Genomic DNA, 23,025 nt, shown 5'->3' on the forward strand with positions numbered 1-23,025 from the left:
ATCTTGCGGAGTCTACAATTAATTAAATAGCCATTCCAGAATGTATAATTACAAATGGAAAACGGTCTTCTGAAGTAAGTAAACATGGTTTTTTAGAAGCTTACAGTAAAGGAACCTTCCTCCGGGAAGTGGTGCTTCAGTTTAAAGAACAAAGAAGAGCGAGGGGATGGCACAGTGAATGCAATGACATTCGATGTGAAGTTCAGGGAGGAGGCTCTCTGATTAGAGCGCTGGGGGTGTGGTGGTAAGGAGAGCGGTATGAGGAGGGTGAGGTTGCAAATAAAGATAGACGGAGGGGGTGTAGGCCAAATTATGAAGGACCTTGAAAATACAAGGAAAGAGGGATCGTTACATAATAGTAGTGAACATAAAAATAATAGAAGATATGTGTGCATATGTGCAGGGTTGAAAAATAGTAAATTTAGAGCTGCGAGTAGGCAAAAGCGTTTATTCTTGTATGATTACTTAGTAATTATTTTTATTTTCCATATGAACAACAGTAAACCTACTTTTGCTCATCCTGTATATACTTATATAATAAATAATATATATGTACATGAGCCCTATTAAGTACAAACGTTATATCCTTTAAGCTAATTGTCTGTGTGTTTACAAATAAGGAAACTGAGACTCGGAGACGCAAGAACTCACTGGACTATGCCAGTCCATCAGTGCTGACTTCAGCTTGTCTCGGTCTGCATTGGAGCGAAGGTTTTCCAGAGAAGTGATGACAGATGACGGTGGCTTGTAGAACGCGTTACAGGAACCAGAGCCAAGGGCTGTTTCTCAATCCAAATATGAAGAAATCTGGGCCTTAGACCAGAGTATTGGTCATGGGAACAGAAAAATAGGGTCAAAATCAGGGGGGAAACCAAAAACAAAAAACAGATGACCGGGTGGATTGAGGAATGCAGGCAAAAAGTGAGTTAACTACGGCCTTAATATATTGAATCTGGATGATTTGGAATAGGAGGTGCTATTGTCTCTGGAAGGAAATTGTGATAAAAAGCAGATTTTCAAAGAGGCAGGTGTTAAATTAGGGGAAAGAAGTCCATTGAAGTTTTATACAGAGATTGAGCTAGTAAGAATGTAAAACTGATTTAAAAAATAAGTTAGTGACTCAACATTCAAACTTGTCTGAAACGGGCTTTCAAATTTATGACTTAATGCTAAATGTATTCGACTAATACATATGTTAAAATGCACACTGCACGTCTTACTTTTGACTAATGAGATTTCAAATCCACCCTGATCCACTCTCGTTTACAAAAGGAAATTAAAAAATTGATTGGTTACTTCCTCTGCTCCGTGCGGACACCTTGATTGGCCAGCTGCTGGTGGCTAGGCAACCAGGCGGAGAATCTTTGGAACAAGTAGCAGACTTCATCACAGCAGGAGCCGTGAGGCAAGAAGCTCTGGGATCAATTAAAATGCCAGGCTTTTCCAGGCCGGTTTCCAGCGCATCTGTGCATGATTCCACATAAATTTAGGGAATTAGAGATCAGACAAAGGTAAACATTTCTGTGCTTTGCTTAGCGTTGATTTAGAATGAGAGGATGAAATATGCCACAGTCATTCAGTCTGGAGGGGTTTACACCTTCAGCTGATTTTTTGCCGCTCAATTGCTTTATTATTTTAGGTATGTTGTAATCGAAGCCTGCTTAAATCATCTATGTGTTCCTTTAAGGAGGGAAAGAGAGAAAGAAACAAAGGAAAAGCCAGTTCTTCGTTTCATAGACTAAACAGTAGAATATGACTCATTCTTTCTTGTTATAGTCACACCTCTCAAAGAAGAATTTATTAATGCTCTTCATTTTCAGTCTCCTGAGCGTGGGTTAGATAAAAAATTCATTCATGTCCCCTTCGAGAAGGGGGGACGTTTTCTCCCTAAGAGTCTGACCTTTGCAGAACCTTCTCCCCTTCGTTGGCTGTTTTATCTCTCCTTTGGAGTCTACAGTTCTGGCTGTTTCCCTAGTACAGAGGTCTGCCCTGCACTGCCTGCCTGTCGGGGAAGGGGGAACTCCATGAAGTTCTTTGTACCTGGGCTGAGGTAAGGGGCTAGAGGTGAATCTTGGAGGTAGTAAGCAACATAACAAAAACAGTTCACACAGGTAGGGAAAAGGCAGGCAAGAGGCTGGAGGGCACAGACAAGACAAATATCACAAGTAAAATAAAATTGTTTTAAATCCTCCAGAGAAAGACAATCCTCTGATATCACAGAGGCAGCACGGAGTCCCCTTTTCATTAAACAGCATGACAGAAGAAGCGGAAAGCCACCAGCTTTGGCCATCAATGTGATTTAGAAGTGGGGCTTCAAGGTAACTGGTGAGTGAACTTGACTGACTCACTCTGTCCTAGCCTCCACAGCAGTCTAAGTGTTGGAAAGGAAGATGTGCAAAGTTCTTTTCAGATTTATAGTTGTAAAATTGGTTCAAATTTTTAATTAGTTCTATAAATTAGTTCAAATTTTTAATATGTTTATTTAGACCAAGAAAAGAAATCACACAAATTGCAAATCTGTAATTTGTATGTGAAATACAATTTTAGAATTATTAAATCTTTCTAGTGAGTAGAGCCTTTTATCATTATGAAGCAACCCATTCCAATATAATGCTACCTTAAAGTCTGCTTATCTGATAATAACTACATCAGCTTTTTAAGTTGGTTTTTCTATGGTATATATCTTTTTAAAAATTCTTCTATTTTCAATCTTTTTGAAACTTTATGTTTTCAACAGTTCTCTTATAAACAGCCTATAATGGATATTTTATAAATTCTGTCTAAAACATCTTTGTCTTTTAACTGGAGCACTTAATTCAGAGTTTTAGAAAGGCAACATTTATTGAGCATCTAGGGTTGGGCCCAATGCTGTACATCTGTTTCATTTTCGAGTTCTCACAACTGCTGTGTCCTACGCTATGTGTATGCTACAGGTGAGGAACCCGATGTTCTGTATGTAACATGCCAAGGGTCACCCAGAGATGGATGACGAAGCTGTGTTTATGACTGTCAAGCCCATATTCTTCTGCTCCACCACACACAATTCTTTCACTCATAAGAAATCATATACAATGAGAATTGCTTGCCTAAACTTTGGCTTACGTTGAATAAGTCATTCATTCTGTATGTATTTAGGCCTAAGTGTACTCTAACATTAATCCATAATGACCATTTCCAGAAGAATAGAAAAGCTTTAAAAGATTTCAATTTAACTCTCTTTGGTCTCAACAAATAGCCTAAGAGACATGGCAATCTTCCAATAGAACGCAGTATGTGGGAAGGCTGGTGGTGGGACTCTTGAGGCTGGTGTTTCAGCTCGAGGTACCTTCAGAGTAATGTCACTCAGCTCTTGCCAAAGTACACAGTGCAACATTTTAATAAGAGAGCAAGTGGGGGGTTAAAAATCCAGCAACTTGTAAAGGAGTATTTTAATTTTCTGTCATCCACAAGTGTCTGTAATTAATACTGCTGAAATGCAGTTGGCGTATTTATGACTCGAGTTTCCTTCTTATATATCCACTCTCCATTTTTCCCTGCCTATTAACAATGCTCAGAGGCCTGGGAACACTGACGGCAATTCAGTGGAAACCGAAAAAATGTGTCTAAGCATGGTTTCCAAAAAGCAGCGATTACATCTGCATATTTTTTTGAGTTGATTTAAATATAATTTAGGAAATTCTTCATTTGTTTAGAAAAACTCTGCTTCTTGCCTTAAGGAATTACTTCTTATTGTAAATTCTGAATCTAGTATGAGATGAATGAGCTGATTATAACAGCATTAGCCACTGAGTCTTCAATGACTAGCCAGGGAAAGCCCACTATGGTTGTAGCTAACTTTGCACAAAATGAACATACAAAAATATGGAAGAGGAGACTTCTGATTTTGGCCACAAGAATAATCGATCTAACACAGGTTTTTTCCCCTCCTCAAAAACACATAATAATGCTGGATAAAATGCAACAAAAATAAGTAAATAAATAAAAGCTGGATTCTGAAGAAATAATGGAAATCTCAGATTCCAGAAAAAGAGAAGGGAAGTCATAGGGGAAAAGGTAAGAGAAAGCGCTGATATAGGTCCTATAATCTAGGTTCTAGGGTTTGTTCCTTACCTAGGAGCATAAGAGCTTAAAGCTGAAATTGGGATCCCAGCATAAAGCTAGGACACTACTACAGAAGCCTCCTTCATGTAAGTGGGACTGAAAAAAAAAAAAGCTCAGTCTCAGAAAAGGCAAGGAAGTCTGATTCTGACCAAAAGAAAAAAAAAAAAAAAAAAGAACACCGTAACATTAGAAACCAAAATTTGGGGCTTATGCCATATGTAAATGTAGCATCAAAATTTATTTTTCACTAAACTATGTACTAGTTCAGCTGCCATAGCAAAAGCATAAACTGAGTGGCTTAAATAACAGAAATGTATTTTCTCACATTTCTGAAGACTAGAAGTCCATCAATTTTCCATCTAATTCATTTTCTTCTTTTCTTAAAATTATTTTATTGTTGTTCAATTACAGTTGTCTGCATTTACCCCTCACAACTCCCTCCCACCCCAGCCATCCCCACCTCCCTCCCTTGCTTCCACCCCACCTTGGTTTTGTCCATGTATCCTTTATAGTTGTTCCTGAAAACCCACCCCCCTGCCCCCATTACCCCCTCCCACCTCCCTGCTGGTTCTGATTCCATCTAATTCATTTTCTAGTAAAGGTTCTCTTCCTGGCTTTGTCCTCACATAGTCTGGGTGAATGCACACAAATGAGAGAGAGAAAGAGAGAAATAACTTTATTTTTAAGGCACTAGTCCTATAGGATCAGGTTTCCACCTTTATAAACTTCTTTAATCTTAGTTATTTCCTAGAGACCCCATTTCCAAATATAGTCTCACTGGGAGCTAGAGCATCAATATATGAATTTGGGGGGACAAAAATATTCATCCATAACAAGCTATTCAAGCTAATAAATTAATGAAAATACTTCTCCCTGAGGATGAAAACCTGAGAGGCACCTGCCAAAAGCCTATAAAGATGTTATGTGGAGATATTCCTAACAGCTTGTGAACACGGGATGCCCACAGTGGTGGAGGGCAGGAAGTGGTTGAAGATGAGCTTACAATAAAAAATCAGGAGTGACATGAGAATTGATATGCCATATGAAACATTCCAAAGGTATGTTTAACCTAAGTATATATAAAATAATTAAAGATAATCATTTAAAAAATAAAGACCATAATAAAAATTATAGGATATTATAAAATAAAGATTAGATCTGAAAGCTAGTAGAACTTGTTTTAAAAGATTTTATTTATTTATTATTAGAGAGGGGGAAGGGGAGGGAGAAAGAGAGAGACAGAAACATCAATGTGTGGTTGCCTCTCACGTGACCCTCACTGGGGACCTGGGCCCACTGCCCAGGCATGTGCCCTGATTGGGAATTGAACCTGTTACCCTTTGGTTCACCAGCTGGTACTCAATCCACTAAGCCACGCCAGCCTCAGGTTGAAAAATGGTATAGTCAATTTGGAAAACAGTTTGGCAGTTTCTTAATGTCCGCGAACTGGTGAATGGAGAAACGAAATTGAATCTATCCATCCAATGGAATAATACTTAGCAAGAAAGAAAGAATGAGCTACTGACCATCTAGATCAATGGAGCAGAATGGGGAAAACAAAAATTAACCATTACATTTACAATCAGTTGATGTTCAACACAATTGCCAAGGCAATTCTACGGTGGAAATTCTACTGGGACAATTAAATATCTACAATATATGAAATTGAGTGAATAAAGAACCTTAATCATACATAAACCTTAACCCAAAATGGATCATAGACCTAAATGTTAGAGCTAAAACTATAGAACTTATAGAAGAAAACACAAGAGAACATCATGGGTTATGCAAAGAGTTCTTAGATAGGAAAACAACAGCAAAATCCATTTTAAAATGTATATACTGGACTTAAGACAACAAATGGCTAATGAGCATGTGAATAGATGCTCAATAGCATAGTCTTAGGGACGTGCCAATTCAGTAACACTTCACGCCCGCTAGAATATCTATAATCAAAAAGACAGAGAGCATCGAGTTACAATACTGGAACTTCCTGGTGGGAAGATAAAAATGGTATAGTCAATTTGGAAAACAGTTTGGCAGTTTCTTAAAAAAGTTAAACTTACTGACTTAGTTTGCAAGGGCTGCCATGAAAAAAAAAAAATACTACCACAGGCCAGAAAGCTTAAACAACAAAAATTAATTTTCTCCACAGTTCTAAAGGCTGGAAGTCCAAGATCAAGGTGTGGGCAGGTTTGGTTTTTCCCAATACCTCTCTGCTTGGCTTGGAGATTGCTGCATTCTTGCTGTGTTCTCATGTGGACTTTCCTTTGTCACGTGTGTCATGAACAAGAAAGCATCCTTGAAGAGAGTCACTCACACACATTTGTGTCTTTCCACAATGCCAGGTTTATTAGGGGAAATCTCCCCAATAAGCCAAAAGAGTCATATGCAGGTTACACACAGAAAGGGGGCACACACAGTAGAAGTTATCCAAGCCAGCCTCCAGCATGAAGTCCCAGTCACTAATGGCCTCCGCAGGTCTCAACGACACGCGTGTCTGGTGGAGTAGAGGTCTGGCAGGGCTTCAGGCATGATCTGTGCTCGAGCATTGGGTGATTGGAGTTCTGTGTTCTTATGGAGGTCAAATAGTCCATCAGGGGTGGAGGTCCCACTCATATCAGCATCCAGATATGAATCCTTAACCAAGTGTCCAGACTTGTGGTTTGGGGAATTCTGGGCCTCTTCCAAGGGCATTCCCATTACACCCCATTAACTTAGTCTTGACATAGCACTTGCCGTGACAGCCATGACAGCCGTGACTCCATATTGGATTGTCAAAGGGGTCCATAAAGTCTGCCCTGCCCTTCCTCTATGTACATGCATCCCTGGTGAGGATGCCCCTTCTTACAAAGACACCAGGCATATTCCATTAGGGCCCCACAGTATCTCCTCATTTAACTTGAGTTACTTCTCTAAAAGCATCATCTCTAAATACAGTACAGTCCATAATGTTTCTACCCCTAGTTATCTACCAAAAAGAAATGAAAATATATGTATACACTGAGACTTGTATGTGAGTGGTCACAGAAGTGTCACTCATACTGTGCAAAAACATAAAACAATTTTAATGTCCATGAACTGGTGAATAGAGAAACGAAATTTAATCTATCCATCCAATGGAATAATACTTAGCAAGAAAGAAAGAATGAGCTACTGACCCACCTCAACATAGATGAACCTCAAAACACTGTGCTAAGTTGAAGGGGCCATACACACAAAAGACTACATTTTGTGCAACTACATTTCCCTAAAATGTCCAGAAAAGACAAAGCTATAGAGATGGGAGAAAAAAAAATCAGTGGTTGCCTGAGGCTGAGTATGGAACTGGAATTAAACTGACAAGGTCACGAGGGAACTTTGGGGAATGGTAGAAAAGTGCTTAAAAACTGGGTTATGGCAGTTGTTGCACAACTCTGCAAATGTACTGACACTATTAAATTATGTCTTTACATTGAGCGCATTTTATGTTATGTAAATTATACCTCAATAAAGCTATCAGGAGGGAAAACATCTAAGGAAAGAAACAGTGTCAGGATTCATGATTGCGGTGGCCCGTGAATCCCCGCACTTTCTGCATAGTCACATTCCTTTATGGAAATGACACGTTTATTTTACAGATTTTTCTCATCATTTAAGAGAGAGCAAGGGGCAGGGGGGATGGGGATACCTGTAATTGAACAACAATAAAATTTTTTTAAAATAAAAATAAAAAGGCAGTTTGAAATGAACTGTTGATCTTGAGACCTTGGTTCTCAAGAGAAGTTGAACACAGTCAGACGTTCTATTATGGGAAAGCTTTGTTATTTGGAATCTATTTGCAGCACTGGTTTTGATTCAAGACCACAAAGCTAATTTCTTTCAAAACTTGAAAAGGATAGATGTTGTGAAACATTGTTTTCCCCCATGGTCAATTGGGAGTGAAATACAATGCACAGTTCTCATTTTCATTAAAGATTAAAGCTACAATAGAAATTTACTATAGATAAGATGTCAATTAATTTTCAACTGCATGTCAGTGATTGCACTAATTTATGAATTTTGCTTCCAGGATCCCCCAGCCCCAGGGAAAAAATAATGAAGAATGGGTTGTTCTTTATTCTTTGACTGATTTCTCATTTCAATTAGAATTCTTCAAGCAACTGTGGAAATTGTAATGTCACTCTAATGATTTCCCAAAGCCTAAAGTCTTCACAGTCCTTTTGGACCTGGTCCCATTTCCCAAGCCAGAAGTCATTTCCAGCATTATCCTAGGAACTTAATTGTACTTTTTGATTTGTACTACACCACTTAAAATTTCATACAATTTGGATATACTTTTGCATCGAAAGCCAATCTGTGTTTTAGGCCAAACCCTGAACTGCATTAACTTACCATAAACTCTGACCTCAGAGCTATATCAAGCCATAACACCAGTGCCCGGTTTGCAAAATCAAAGGAAGGCATGCAGTGAGAATGCCTCTCTGTGTCAGCTAATGAGGCATTATTTTCCAAAGTCAAAACCTCCTAGCAGACAGACGCTTTTAATCATCTCATTTTTATAGTCCAGGTTTTCAAGTTCAAATTATAATTGCCACAGGACAACCAGAGAAATCAGATCATTTTCTTTTTAATTTCTCAGAAATTTAAGGGGGGAAAATCAGACGGCAGGTGATAGAAAACCTTAAACAAACAAATAAAAAACTAGATATGAAGTTGTATGTATAACTGAAATAGACCAAAGTTGAACCCAGATTCACCTGAGTTTAGTTTCAGAGTTGCTTCTCATCAGTGACGTCACACTGAACAAATTATTTTCAATCTCTAGTCTGTTTCTCCATTGGTAGAAGAGTGTAATTATACCTACTTCTCGGGATTATTCTGAGGACTGAGTGAAATATCTGAGGAAATTCTTAACCTAAGGTATTTGAACACTATCAGGTTGACTGTGAAGTCCCTAAAACTGCAAGAGAACATTTTTATATAGAGAGTGCTTAGTTTTCATCAGTTCTAAAAAAAAATCACTGAGATGGGATATAATAAGAGTTTGGTAAATAAAAATTGGATAACTTTTGAGAATGTGATTATGATATCAGTAATCTCTTTTCTTCTTTCTGGACAAATGTTTACATTAAAATAGCAAATACAAAAAGATTGCATTCGGAAGCCTCTTTTACCCCACATTAATAGATGCACTCAGTGGATGAGAGGCGGTACGTCTTGGTGGTTAAAATGTGGGCTTTGGTTCTCGACCTGGCTCCCCAGTTTACTTCATTTGACCTTGAACAAACCACTTAACCCATATGTGCTTCAGTTTCCTCATCTGTAAAATAGGGACAATCATAATATCTAACTCGGAGGATTATTCTGAGCAAGAATGGGAAAAGTTTCGGCCAATGCCTGTCTCATGAAAGCACAAAAACTAAGAAGTAAATGATCTGCATTCTGCCTCCATGGAACTCAGGCTAGCAGAGCCTATTTAAATGACCCAGCCCAGGAGTTCCCCGACTCCCACTATGATTAGTTATGCTGGCCCCTGACCTTTTGCTATAGCTGATCCGACTAGGTGTGGAAATACTGCTATTTAACCTCTGTATTTTCCCTAAAAGATAATGCTATCTTCTCTACATAAGTAGCTTCTGTTCCTGTACTTGTTTATTGCCTCACAAACTTTTGCATAAACTTATTAACCTTTGAGCATGTTAGCAATTATTAGAAAATTTCAGGCAGACACAGCTTTATGCAGATGATAATAATAATTATTATTTAACTACTGCCATGTGTCATTCTTATGTTACAAAATTTATATATATGAGTTTGCTTAATCCTTGCAGCCATTCTTTGAGATAGATATCGTTATACCCATTTTACAGGTGAAGAAATGAAGCTGAGCTAGGTTAATGTGCTTTCTCAGAGAACAGCAATTATTTGTGGAGCCAAGGTTCAAATTCTAGTTGATCTCTTAATTTTTCAAGGTGGTAGTTTTACTTTAGGTTCTACAATCTAAGATATACCTTACAAAGTTCATTCCTATCATAAAATACTGCCTTAGAAAATTCCAGCAATATTTTTTTAGATGTCAGTCTTACTGTGAACAGGAATGTATTAGCATGTGTCTCTCTGTCTCTCTCTCTCTGTCTCATGCCTGTGGCCTTTCCCCACCCCCTTCTCAGGTACTCTCTCACTGAAGCACACCAGAGCCTTTCCCCTTCTCCTTTCCCCAGGCCCATACATCCTTGTTTTCTTTCTTCTGAGTTCCAAGGGCCCTCCTTTTGCCTCTGACTCTTGCTTCCTGAGCCAGGCAGCCCAGCTGGCTCCCTTCTCCCACGTCTCACTTCTACCTTTATGACTTTCTAAATAAACATTTGCTTGTATTTGGCTCTGAATTCTTTCTTAGCCAGAACTCAGGTACCAAGGTTGATGAACTGAGGTCCAATCACCACTAACATGCTGGTGCCGTTTCACTGCTAGCAGTGTCCCGCTTAGACTCAGCAGGCAAAGCTGTCTATAGTCCCCTTGGATATAAAGTTGTCCCAAACAAGGACAACCATAAAAATATAACAAAGAAAAAATAACATTAAATTACTAGAGAGAAGTATTAGTCAAGGTTCTCCAGAGAAGCAGAATGGAAATACACACATACACACACACACATATACATTTATATGTGTGTATATATACATATATACATACATTTATATGTGTGCATATATGAAGGGATTTATTGTAAGGAATCAGATCACAGAATTATGGAGACTGACAAGTCCTCCCTGCCATCTGTCATTTGCAAATTTGCAAGCTCAAGACCCACAACGGTATACAGTTCCAGTGGAAGCTGAAGCCTGAACACTGGGAGGGCGGGTCCTGTGCATTCTAGTCTGAGTGCAGGAGGAAACTGATGCCCATCTCGAAATCAGTCAGGTAGAAAGAGAGAACGCTCCTTTATTTTCCCCTTTGGTTCTATTCAGCCTTCCAAAAGATGAGATTCGACCCACCCACATTGGCAAAGGGCAGACTGCTTTCGGTCTGATTTCAATGTTAATCTAAGCCAGAAACACCGTCACAGACAAACCCAGAATAATGTTCCACCAAATATCCGGACAGCTGGTGACCCAGTCAAGATGACACATAAAAATAACCATCACATACGATCCTGCGAAATATCTGTTTTTATGATTGGAATAAACTTTGTAAGGTATCTCTTAGATTGTAGAACCTAAAGTTCTAGAGAAAAAATACCTAGAGGTAAAGTCCATACCCTTAACATAATTAACAGTTTTTAGTGAAATATTTTATTTCCAATATTTTGCCTCAGAAAAGCCACAATTAAAACACATATTCCCTATGTTAAACTCATCCATGTTGACTAAAGCTTGTTGATAATCCAGAGTTTTCATTTATTTTTTCTATTGTTTCCTCCTCTTTCAATTTCCAGTATCCAATAGAGTTTCACTTAGGTCAGTTTGGTCTAGTGAGTTATTTAATCTGCTAAGTTTGCATTAATATATGTCTATGGTTTCTCAGAGTTCTTGCAAATGGTTAAGCAATTTTCTAAAACTGTTAACCTATTGATTAATTTAAGACCCTCAAAAATACATTGTTACAGTTTTATGCATTGAGTTAATTTCAAAGTTAGTAACATAGAATTTAAAAATAATTTTCAATGGGATTATGTAAATAAATACAAAAACATGTAATTTTTATAGCATGTGCCTGTGAACATTTACAGGTCAAACTATTTAAAACATCCAAGATACGCCTCTTTGCATGTGAAGTAGTCCCCCCCATCTATGGCAATATATTCCAAGCCCCCCAGTGGATGCTTGAAACCAAGTACCAAACTCTATATATATTATGTTTTTTCCTTTACATACATACCTATGATAAAGTTTAATTTATAAATGAGCCACAGGAAGACATTAACAACATTAATAATAAAATTGAACAATGATAAAAACATGCTGTAATAAAAGATATGTGAACACTCTTTCTGTCAAAATACCTTGTACTGTGCTCCCCCTTCTTCTTGTAATGATGTGATGTGATTAAATGCCAAGCTCACTCCAAATCTGTGGAACTGTCCCCTACTTACAGTAAATGGCTTGGGGTCGCTCATTTCAGGGGATCCCTTGTTAAAGTCTTCAGTTAGGTGCAATGCTTTCTGGCAGCAACTCACTGCTGTCAATCAGAACACGTTTTCTGGTAATCCTTCATTCACAAATTTAATGCTCTTTACATTTTTTTGACTGTTTGATGCTGCTAAGTACTTTATAAACTCCTAAAATTGAGAATCTAAATGTAACTTCTCAGGTAAAATAAACACACAAAAACTTATTTAGCATTCCTATAGAGTACAAAAAGTATATTCTTGATAACTCAAATCTAACACACTATGCACATATTTTCCCATAGGCAGGGACAAGGAGAAGACAATAATACTGAATCTCAAGAGTTTTTGAATGAAATGTCCAACCTCATCTGCCTTTTACTTCTTAACTAAGGCACTTCTCACACTCTGTGATCATAACTTTTGCAATTTGACGCATGACAGCAAAACTAGCATGGATTTATTTTTCCTTTTCACAATTTCATGGATGGAAGATTTATTCTTACCATTGATCTTAGCAACCTCAGCAAATGATTTTTTTCTTTCTTTATTACACCCAGAACTTTTACTTTTTTACTTAAAGGAAGTACTTTATGGCTTCTCGTTGGCATATCCGAATTGCCAGCATCAGTACTCTTGAAAGTAGGGCCACTTTGAAGTAAAAAAGGATGACTTGAACACAGGCTCTGCGCTTCTGCAGAGTGGATCTGATGTCCAAGACGGTCAGGACGTGATGAGAGGGTGGGGAGCCAGGTGGATACACTGAACAGCGAGAGATGCACATCCCAGAGAGCACCGTGTGAGATTTCCCCTTGCTACTCAGAACAGCTCACAATTTATCACTAATGAATGGTTGATTTCTGGAACTTTCCATTGAATATTTTAAGACTGTGATTGACCTTGCGAAACTGAGACTTTGGAAAGAGAAACGGAAGATGAGGGAGACTCATGCACATTAGCAGTCTCACCTGGCTCCACCTAATAGGTTTAGGACTGGTTTCTCAGGGCTTTTGTTTTTACTAATACTTTTGTATAAAATATTTTTTCAGGCTATTTCAATCACTGACTCCTTCTTATCCATGAGTTCTTAGCTCAAATTTCACTTTTTTACTGAGGCCTTCCTAGACCATCCAATGGAAAAGCACTGAGCCTCTGTCAAGTAAAATTCACACATACTTCATAGTGTTGCTTCTTTATGTTCACTAGCATCGGAGTGCCTAATTTGTTGACGTAGTAAAACCCGCGGGCCCTAAAATGAAAGGACTTAATACCTGCTACACAGTAGCTATACCATAAGTACTGAATCCATAAGTGAGCTAATGGATTAATGCTTATGCTTTTGTTGCCTGAAGAGATCATATGAAAACTTTTGGGGATATGATCTAAATATTTTATTGCCTAAAATGAGTCTTTAAAACTTTTCTTCAATGTTAAGAGGGACTAAGTAAGTTGAAAGTCCCCAGGCCATTAGACAGAGGGGCACAAGCGTGGAACTGTGGTGAGGGGTGTCAGAAAGGGGGAGAAACAGAGCAAAGGTACGTGCTGTTAGAAGATAATTCTCCATGGGCTTGCCTTATTTTTGCACTGTTTGCAAGCAAAGGCACCGGCTGCCCTAGCACCATATTCACTCTTCAAGAATATTTGTATCATAAAGGGCCTTGGCAGATGGAGATAACATCTCCCTTCAGATCAATGGACAAGTTAGACAACTGCCTGGTATAGTAAAGGAAATGCCACCTTCTGGAGCAAAGGACGCAGAACATCTGGATGCTCAGTCAGAATACCTGGATATGAAATTGGCTCTGCCACTTATTTGTAAGGAATTTTGCCCACTTTGACTTTCTGATTTCTGATAATGTAAAATGTTTTTAACAAAATATGCCTGAACAGCAGCTCCGCGAAATCAAAAAGAAGACAGGATGACTTGCACCATGTAGCCCTTGACTTGTAGCCCTGTTGTGGGTATCCAATGCCCATCTGCTTCTTTTCTTTACTTCGCCTTCCTTCTCTGTATTCCATCCTGTGTTCCTCAAGTTGTCTTGAAAATATCAAAATGCTCACATTTCCTTGGGATATCTCAAGCCAATTCAAGTTGTAAAGAAACTATTATTGCAGTGTTATTCACAGCAAACAAGATTTGGAAGCAGTCTAAGTGTCCATCAGCAGATGAGTGGATAAAAACAAAAAACAAAAAAAAATGCGGTGGTACATTTACACAATGAAATACCACTCGGCTGTAAAGAAGAAGGAAATCTTACCTTTCGCAACAGTATGGATAGACCTGGACAGTATTAGGCTAAGTGAAATAAGCCAGTCAGAGAAAGCCAAGTACCATGTGATTCTACTTATATGTGGAATCTAATGAAAAAGATAAACTAATATACAAAATAAAAACAGACCCATAGATACAGATAACAGACTGACAGCTGTCAGAGGGGAGGGGGATTGTGGGGATGGGTGAAAAAGGTGAAGGGATTAAGTAAACAAACAAACAAACAAAACTCTCATAGTCACAGAAAACAGAATGGTGATCAGCAGAGGGAAAAGAGGGTAGGGGGAGGTAGAAGAGGGTAAAGGGGGATAAATGGTGAGGGAAGGAGACTTGACTTAGGATGGCGAACACACAATGCAATATACAGATGATGTGTCATAGAATCGTACACCTGAAGCCTATATAAATTTATTAACCAATGTCACCCCAATGAATTCAATAATTTTTTAAAAAACCGTTATTCATTTGAATATAATGAGCCTAAATATTACTGAACAAAGAGAAAGTAGACACCATAGAGCCCTAGATAGTCAAAGTCCAACTCTTCTACCACAAGGCCTGTGTTTCACCCAGATATTTCTCTGACTTATCAAATATCTATGGGGCACTCACCCAGTGGAGAGAGAAGAGGGAAATGTGTCCATGTCAAATAACAGAAACCCCAACAAACAGTAGCTTCAAAAAGTAAAGGATTTATTTGGCTCATACAAAAAGAAGCCCAGGCTGGTGTTAGTTTAAGTGCAGTGATGCTATCAAAGATTTTCCTAATCTGCCATATTCAACAGCCAGGCTCTCAGCATCAAGCTGTTCCTTCTTAGTAGCATCAGGTGAACTACTTAAACAGCCCACATTTAACTGCCCAGTAACTCCTAAACTCTCCCTTCAGAGTTCTTTAAAATTTCCTTAACAGGACTTTCTGATCGAATATCTCATGTCTTACTGATGTTTAGCCTCAGAGGAATTCTGCCCCGATGGACTGCATTTTAGTCCCAGGACACGGAAGGCTGCCACCAGACTTTTGTAGAGTTTTCTCTATCGGAAGGCCCTGGGCATCCCATGGGTGACATTTCTCATATCCCATTCTTAGGTAAGGATTAGGCACCAAGCTCGTTCATGTTTATGTGGCCTTCCTGGTAGAATGCTCATTAGATTCTTTGACTCCACTGACTAATATGTTTATTATGTTCAACTTCAAACAGACTGTCACAACTGATCTTGTCTTAGGTCGCAAGCCTTTTTCTTTCTCCAATAAGTCGAGAATGGTTTGCCCTATTCAAGAATAACAGTTACAATGAATGGAATGATGTGTGACTATATCCCCTACGTACAGACACCGCTAGGTGGAAATACGTCAGCCCTAAAAGTTGGGGTCACTCTAAGGGAGTAGGTAAGAGGAAAACGCACTGTGAGAGTATCTCCATCAGCCTCAGAATTTGCTTACATATCAAAAAGATGTTTTTCTTTTTCAGAAAACAAGAAGAATGCTGCTCCTAAACAGTCCAGGGTAGCTGCATACATGCTACAAAAAATCAAAAATTAATATCTTTTCCATTTTTCTCTACCACCATCATAACTCATTTCTCTTTCCCAACAGATGGCTGTTGATCCTCCAGGCCACCGCTTAGGAGGACTGGGAAGGAGCTGTCTTTCCAGAAATCCTCAGCCAAGTGCCACCTATATCTCTTTGGTAATAATGGTGTCACATGGCCACCTCTGGTTGCGAAATAATCTAGGAAATGGAATATTTTAGTAGCAAAATTTGGCTTCTGTAAGTAAGGAAGAAAGAGAGAATAGATACTGGGTAGACAACACAACATCTGTCACGTGATAAACTGGACAGTGAGGTTTCACTAACTTTCATAAAATACAACTGTTTCCATTTATTAGCTATTGTCACATTTTGGATTATTTTTTTACTGAATCCAATGAATGGACTTTAAGTCCCATTCAAGTTTTAAAGTTGAGACAAAAGTCCTATATTTCTTCTGTTACTCTCATCATTTTCCTCATATCCTGAACTCCTCCATTCCTGCCCCTGGGTCCACTGCCATTATGTCCAAAATCTTCAGCCACAACCCACTAAAACTGATAGCAGTCAAATGGTTAAAGTCACAGTTCCTAGAAAATTCACTTGTAGGTGATTAACTAAAGCAATCTGAAAAAGTAAGATATTTCACTGCCTGCCACATAACATTTCTCCAGCCCCAGCCCCTGTAAAAATAAAATATCTTTAATGGAAGCCAACTCATTACCCCATAAAATTACTACAACACATGTGCTTAAAAATGTAAGACAGATATTTTTAACTTGGCATTCCGTAGTAAACCACAAAAACATTCTCCAAGAAATGATTTCATTTTGTTGGTTTTATATTTAAAGTCACATCTTGGCAAGCAATCCCAGAGACAAAATTTTGATAGCAAGCCGGTCTATGGGCCAGGACTCAGACTTTTGGTCGTTCATTTGTTTGAATAGTTTCCCTGCACTGTGTACCTGACACGTTGAGCTGGGAATCTGGCTCTGTGCTTGCGGGCTGTGGATCTCCTCTTGCTAGCTTTCCCCTGTGCCCAGTGTAGTTCATTACTTTAGCATGTGTGCAGTGATAAAACAGTCTGATTCTGAGTTGCCACTCTGGCACGTAATAGCAGTATGACTCTGGACAAATTACATAGCTCCCCTTTGCTTCAGCTTACTCATATAGAAAGTATCACAACAATATCTATTCATAAAGCTGCTGTGAGGATTACATGCGTTAATATGTTAAAGTTCTTAGAATAGTACCCAGATTATAGTGTTATATAAGTGATAGCTATTATTATTATTATTATTATTATTATTATTATTATTATCATCATCCAGGTGGATGACAGGACATGCCCTAAACTAGTCAGCAAGATGACTCCTTAAAGTAAGCCTTTCAAAACCACAATGAAAGAACTCCATAGAAATATGCGCAGAAGGGAAGGGATAGTGATAGAATAAGGGACTCAGGAAGTTCAGCGACCTTAAAAAGTTACCTGGGATTCACATTCATCATTTCCTCTGGATGCTTAGGGATTATAACATTTTAGAGAATAGAAGAACCGCAGAGTTTTTCTTAGTTTCTTTATTTTACGAAGAAAAAGAAAACAGCTTTGTGAGTTAACACAAGGTTACTTAAGCAATTAGTGGAGAACTGGCGCTGTAATCCAAGTTCCCTGACGCCAGTGATCTTTCCTCTCCGTCAAGGCAAGAAAATTTCTTCATTCCCCTGGAGGCGAGAATGGGAAGAGGAAGAGAAGAGTAATGAAAGGAAACCCAGAGGTGTCTGCTTACAAAAAGGTCCATCCAAAGTTGGGAACGATTATGTAATATCTCGAAATTTTAGAAGTCTTTTGTTTGGCTCTCTACCGCCGTTTATTCAGCTAACTCTTTATCTCCATTTCTTACAGCGAAATTTGTAACTTTTTAAAACTAGTGTATGTGCAGTTGAAATCGTCCAGATAAGCCAACAATGGGAGTTAGGGCCTACCATTTGGAAGCCAAACTGTCAATCATATCTAGTTCCCGTCCTCCTTTCTCCGGGATCACAGCCACTGATTTCAGAATGAGTCCCAGTACCGCGATACACATTCGTGCCGCACGTTCCTTTCCCAGCGTGGCTCTGTCTTCCCACTGAGCGGCCTGCACCTGCCAGGCCCCTGCACAATGCTTTATCAGCAGCCTCATCAACCCCACTTGACCAATGAGATCAAGACTTAGAAGGTTCACTGATTCTCCTTCAAGATCACATGATAAAGAAGGGGAAGCCTGACTTTTTAAAAAGTAGGTTTTCTGGCTCATTCCCTCTTTGATTCAGTTAATCTACAATATTAATGTGAGCTTTCCATATGTACTGAGGATGCAATGGTAAAATAAAACAAAAGTCACTCAAGGTTCTTGCTTTTATGAAGCTTACCTTATAGCTAGGTCAGTTAAGTTTATTCCAACACACAGTAAAACTATTCGTTGCCATCCATAAGTTTACAAACTAGTCTAAAAAGCAAAATACACCTAAGGGACGAAGTATACAGAAATAGAAATACTTACAAAATAATAATATAAAACAAATCATAAATGGGCCAAGGTGAACAAAGTGGGAACCCGATGACCCTAACAGTGAAATACCTGAGAAAGGCCACTGGGGAAAGGTAACCTTACCGTTTCTCTCCCAGCCCCCTGCCCCAGGCACTTGTGCACCCCAGCCATGGCCACAGGCCACTGCTTGCCTTTCTTAGCACACCCCGTGCGATTTCACCCTTCCTTACTATTGTTCCTGTTCTCTCTACACCTTCCCCGTTATTTCTTTTTAAATAAGTGATTTACTTTTCATTTTACTCATTTTTTCAAGGCCTAGTTCAAAAGTTCTCAAGTCTGATAAAATTACTACTTTTTTATTATTGTTGTTCAAGTACAGTTGTCTCCATTTTCACCCCACCACACTCCCCTTGCCCCACCGATCCCCTCCTTCCACCCTCAAAACTACCCCCTTTTTGTCCATGTGTCCTTTATACATGTTCCTTGATGGCCCTTCCCCTATTATCCCTCTCCCCCCTCTGTTTAAGAATCTTCAAGTGGTGATTGGGGCATCTCCTCTGAGAATGTAAGACTCTAGGGAATAAAAAGAAAGCCAGTTTATAATATTTTGGCAATATTTTCCATCCACATGAAGTCAAGAGACTATAAGAGAGAGTGATATGTCTCAAGCTTGTTCATGAATCCAACAAATTTTTATTGAGCACCAACTATATTTTTTATAAATTTCTTTTCTTAATTGAGTCTAGAGAGAGGGAAAGGAAGGGAGGAAGGGAGGGAGAGAAACATCAAATTGAGAGAGAAGCATGACTGGGAGCTGGACCTGTAACCCAAGCCTGTGCCCTGACTGGGAATTGAAACCAAGATCTTTTGGTGTTGGTTGGATGATGGCCAACCAACTAAGCCACACAGACCAGGGCATTTTTAAAATATTTTTTTCTTTTGATTATAGAGAGAGGGGAAGGAAGACAGAAAGAGAGACAGAGAAATTTTTTAAATAAAAACACATTATTGAATAAGACAAGGGCCATCCTCTTACGAAGCTTCAATTATAGTGAGGGAAGCAGAAAATAATAATATATAACAATATAAATAGGTATATAACTTAAAATTGCAGTAAATGTAAAAAGATAATAGTTTTTTATGTGTGGAAAGTATGAACATTTAACTTATTCCCCAGCACCCACTCCATCTTCTCTTGACAAACAGCAGCAATGTGTGGTTTCAGGAATGGACCTCAGCTCAAAGGGAAAGGACTCTTATTATTTTGAGTAAATCCCACCCACTTTATTAATGATTGGTTCAAGCATATAATCATGTGACAGAATCACAGCCAATGAATTGTAAAAGATGTTTCCTGCCAGTATCTGAGAAAAGTTTTTCTCATTTTTAAGAAAGAGTCATCAGAAATGAGTACTTCTGTTGCATTAACAAGGATCGTATTGCCCAGATTTTTTCTGGAACCGTTTTAGAAACATGAAGGGAACCAGCCTTAGAAGGACGGTGATGCTACGGAAGCTAGAGTGCAGAGAAGGAAAGAATTTGTTGAGGTACCAAACTGGTCACCTGAAACACCAACCTCAGGACTTTCTCTCGTGTAATCTAATGCTTCCTGTGCTGAAGTGTATTTGAACCACATTTTCTTTTACCTGTAACCTAAAGCAAATGACACGAAAGGCTGGAATGTCAGCGAAGATCTCTCCAAAAATGTCGCATTTGAACTGAAACCTAAGCGATGAGAAGAAGCCAGTGGGACAAAGATCTGGAGGATTTCGACACAGCCAAGATAAAGACACTAAAAAAGGAAAGAAATATCTGTCATCTTTTTGAGGGACAGAAAGAAGCAATGTGTCTATGGAAGAGTGAATGGAGAACAGATTGAAAGACAGGCAAGAGTAGGGTCATTTAGAGTTCTGGTGGCCACAGTGAGAGTTTTTTAACCAAGACTTCACAAGATTTTTAACCAAGATTCGGCAGAGAATCACCACACCCCTTCTTTGAAGAGTATTGCAAGAACCGAACTTTCTGATACTCATTCTCTCTGAAGTGACAGGCGTTTCGTGGCATCTATGACAAAGAGCGTGCCAAATATTCTCTAGCTCCCCTAAGTATTTCTGGAGCTAAGACCCGCATCATGATTTTGAAGATCTTAAAATTATCCAATTTTGACGGGACACCAAGGAATATGCATCCTTTTTAGTGTTATAAATGCCCATAGAAAAGGATATGGGCAGAAAAGCTACAATATTAAAAAATTTTATCTTAAGAACAATGAAATGGAAAAAGAGAAAGTCAATATCCAGATTTCTAAACATATAATCAATTCTGCCTTAAGGTAATTTTCAAATATCCAGAGCTCAGTGGAGAATAAAGAGTATTAGGTGTCACTGCTTTCCTTCATAGTTCATTTAATATTTAAGAGATAGTCTCTAAATCCTGAACATAGAGTAAAAATGATTGCTCCCTACTTTATTTCAACAACATAACTTATTTTTACTTATCTATTCCACACCTATTATTTTACTTGTGTATGTACAACTCTGTCTTTCCCAGTGGATTTTAAGTTCCTAAAGGAGAAAACTTCAAAATCTTTTATATTCCCTCATCGTCTGACAGTTTTACCAATATAATAGAAGCACATACAGTTTTGATAAATTCATGGTTCCTTAATTGTTATTTAACTCTGCCAGAGATGCATGCTAAGATTATATTTTTCAATAACTGTATCACAAAAACTGCACATTATGTACAATAAGTTGATTCCAGCAATGTGACAAAATTTTATATAAAGGAAAGCTTCTCTTTTGGTTTTTGAATAATTGCAGTCTGTTACTATCATAGAAATTTGACAGCTGTCTATGTTTCCAAGCCAGTAGTTCCTTCATTCATTTCCTAGAAACAAATACTATAAATTGCAAAAATCTGTATAAAAAATGTCCTCTCTGTCACAGTATTCTACCAATATCAGCTTCCTTAAAGAATCAGTTCCTGGCACCCCAAATCTGGTTCTGATGTTCTCCCTTCGTATGTAATTCAGTTTATGTGGTTCAGTCTTACTCTGGTAGATACACACCACCTGTTTGGTTGATTGACTAAGAAACAATTGGTGACATCCAACTCCCTCCCACCTCCAAGCTCTTACCAGCAAGTTAATCAATAAAGTGTCTGCCACATACCTGTGATACAATAAATAAATATGCATGCATGTTGTTGATAAGTGTAAAGTAGCATACATTGTGCTAAGAGCATTCACATATATTATTTCATTTCATTTCTTCCTCAAAACATTTCCCTCCAAATCCAGCAATTCTTCCCCCATTTTCCGCTATTGCCAACTCCATCCTGAGGCAATGGAAACTGCAACTCAAAACGATAAATCTGGAGGACTCCTGGAATGAATATTTTTTTAAACTACTCACTTATGTTCAATATACTCTACTCATTAAGTCTAAAAATTCCTTGAGAACAAGGGAGATTATTTATTCAGGGTAGGCTCCTTCACCTCATACTGCCACGGCCAGCCGGTGCTACGTGCCCAATAAAGGGGCAATTGCATTTAAGGCAGGAGGATCATTTTTTAAAGCTAGATTTTCAGGAGAAAGGCTAGAAATGTAAGAAAAATGTTTGTTTCTCAGCCAAATAAAAAACTTTGCTTGCTCAGATATTTCTTTTCCTCTTCTGCTTCATCAAGATTATGCTGAAAAAAAACCACACCCATTAATTAAAACCAGGTTTTCTCTCAGACTAATATTTTTAGTTTCTCTTTTGTTTCTTCCTTAGCAGCTCTAAAGTTAGCTGTATTTTTTAATTCAAAATGTAATAAATCACCATGTTTATTCATGGGCATTTTAAAAGAACACTTGATTCATCTTCAAGCTTCTGACAGAAAATATTCGTGCAGCTGCTGAGTGCTCTTGTGTGAACGAGGACCAGCTCCCACAATTAATTTCTGAGGCTGTATACCTGTCAGAGGGGGACTGCTCATGACTTAACGTCTGGAAGAATGTCAGTGTCCCGGCGAATGATGTCCGCCAGGAAGCACTCTCAGTCCCTCTCCTCAGTTCCAAACAAAATAAAAATGAAGCATTCCGGTTCTGCTTCCAACGGTACCCACTTTCCAGAGAGAACACTGACTAAATTAATAAGGTCTCCACTGACAATAATGGATTTATTTTAAAGTGTATGTTCACCTTTATTTAAAATATTGCCGTACCCTTCGAGAGTTAATATTCCTTACAAAATTCTGTGAAAGTGCAGGTTTGAATTTTTGTCATTACTGGGTTACTTGACATTTTTAATAAGGTGGAACAAAAAGATTTTATCTGTTTTGAGCCAATGAAGATAGGAAAGCTGCCACCACTTTTTCTGATCCATTATGCAGTTGCTGTTACACAGAGAAATGAATTCACCATCTAACATCTGTACTTCAATGTCAACAGGCAGTTCAACTAGCAAACAGAAATGAATTCACAATTCATATGGAACGTGTGGATTTGAATCTTATGTTGAATTG

General features: G+C 38.4%; 1 long non-coding RNA gene across 1 annotated transcript; it reads left to right on the forward strand.

Annotated features, from left to right (window-relative positions):
- The first annotated feature begins 1,387 nt into the window (after positions 1 to 1,387).
- Positions 1,388 to 20,725, forward strand: LOC123479577 (uncharacterized). The gene is made up of 4 exons (XR_008427029.1): positions 1,388 to 1,511; positions 2,195 to 2,325; positions 16,054 to 16,146; positions 17,688 to 20,725. It is a non-coding gene; the product is annotated as an uncharacterized lncRNA (long non-coding RNA).
- The last annotated feature ends 2,300 nt before the right edge of the window (positions 20,726 to 23,025 follow it).

The sequence above is a fragment of the Desmodus rotundus genome, chromosome 5 (genome assembly GCF_022682495.2).
Source record: "Desmodus rotundus isolate HL8 chromosome 5, HLdesRot8A.1, whole genome shotgun sequence".
NCBI classification, from domain to species: domain Eukaryota; kingdom Metazoa; phylum Chordata; class Mammalia; order Chiroptera; family Phyllostomidae; genus Desmodus; species Desmodus rotundus.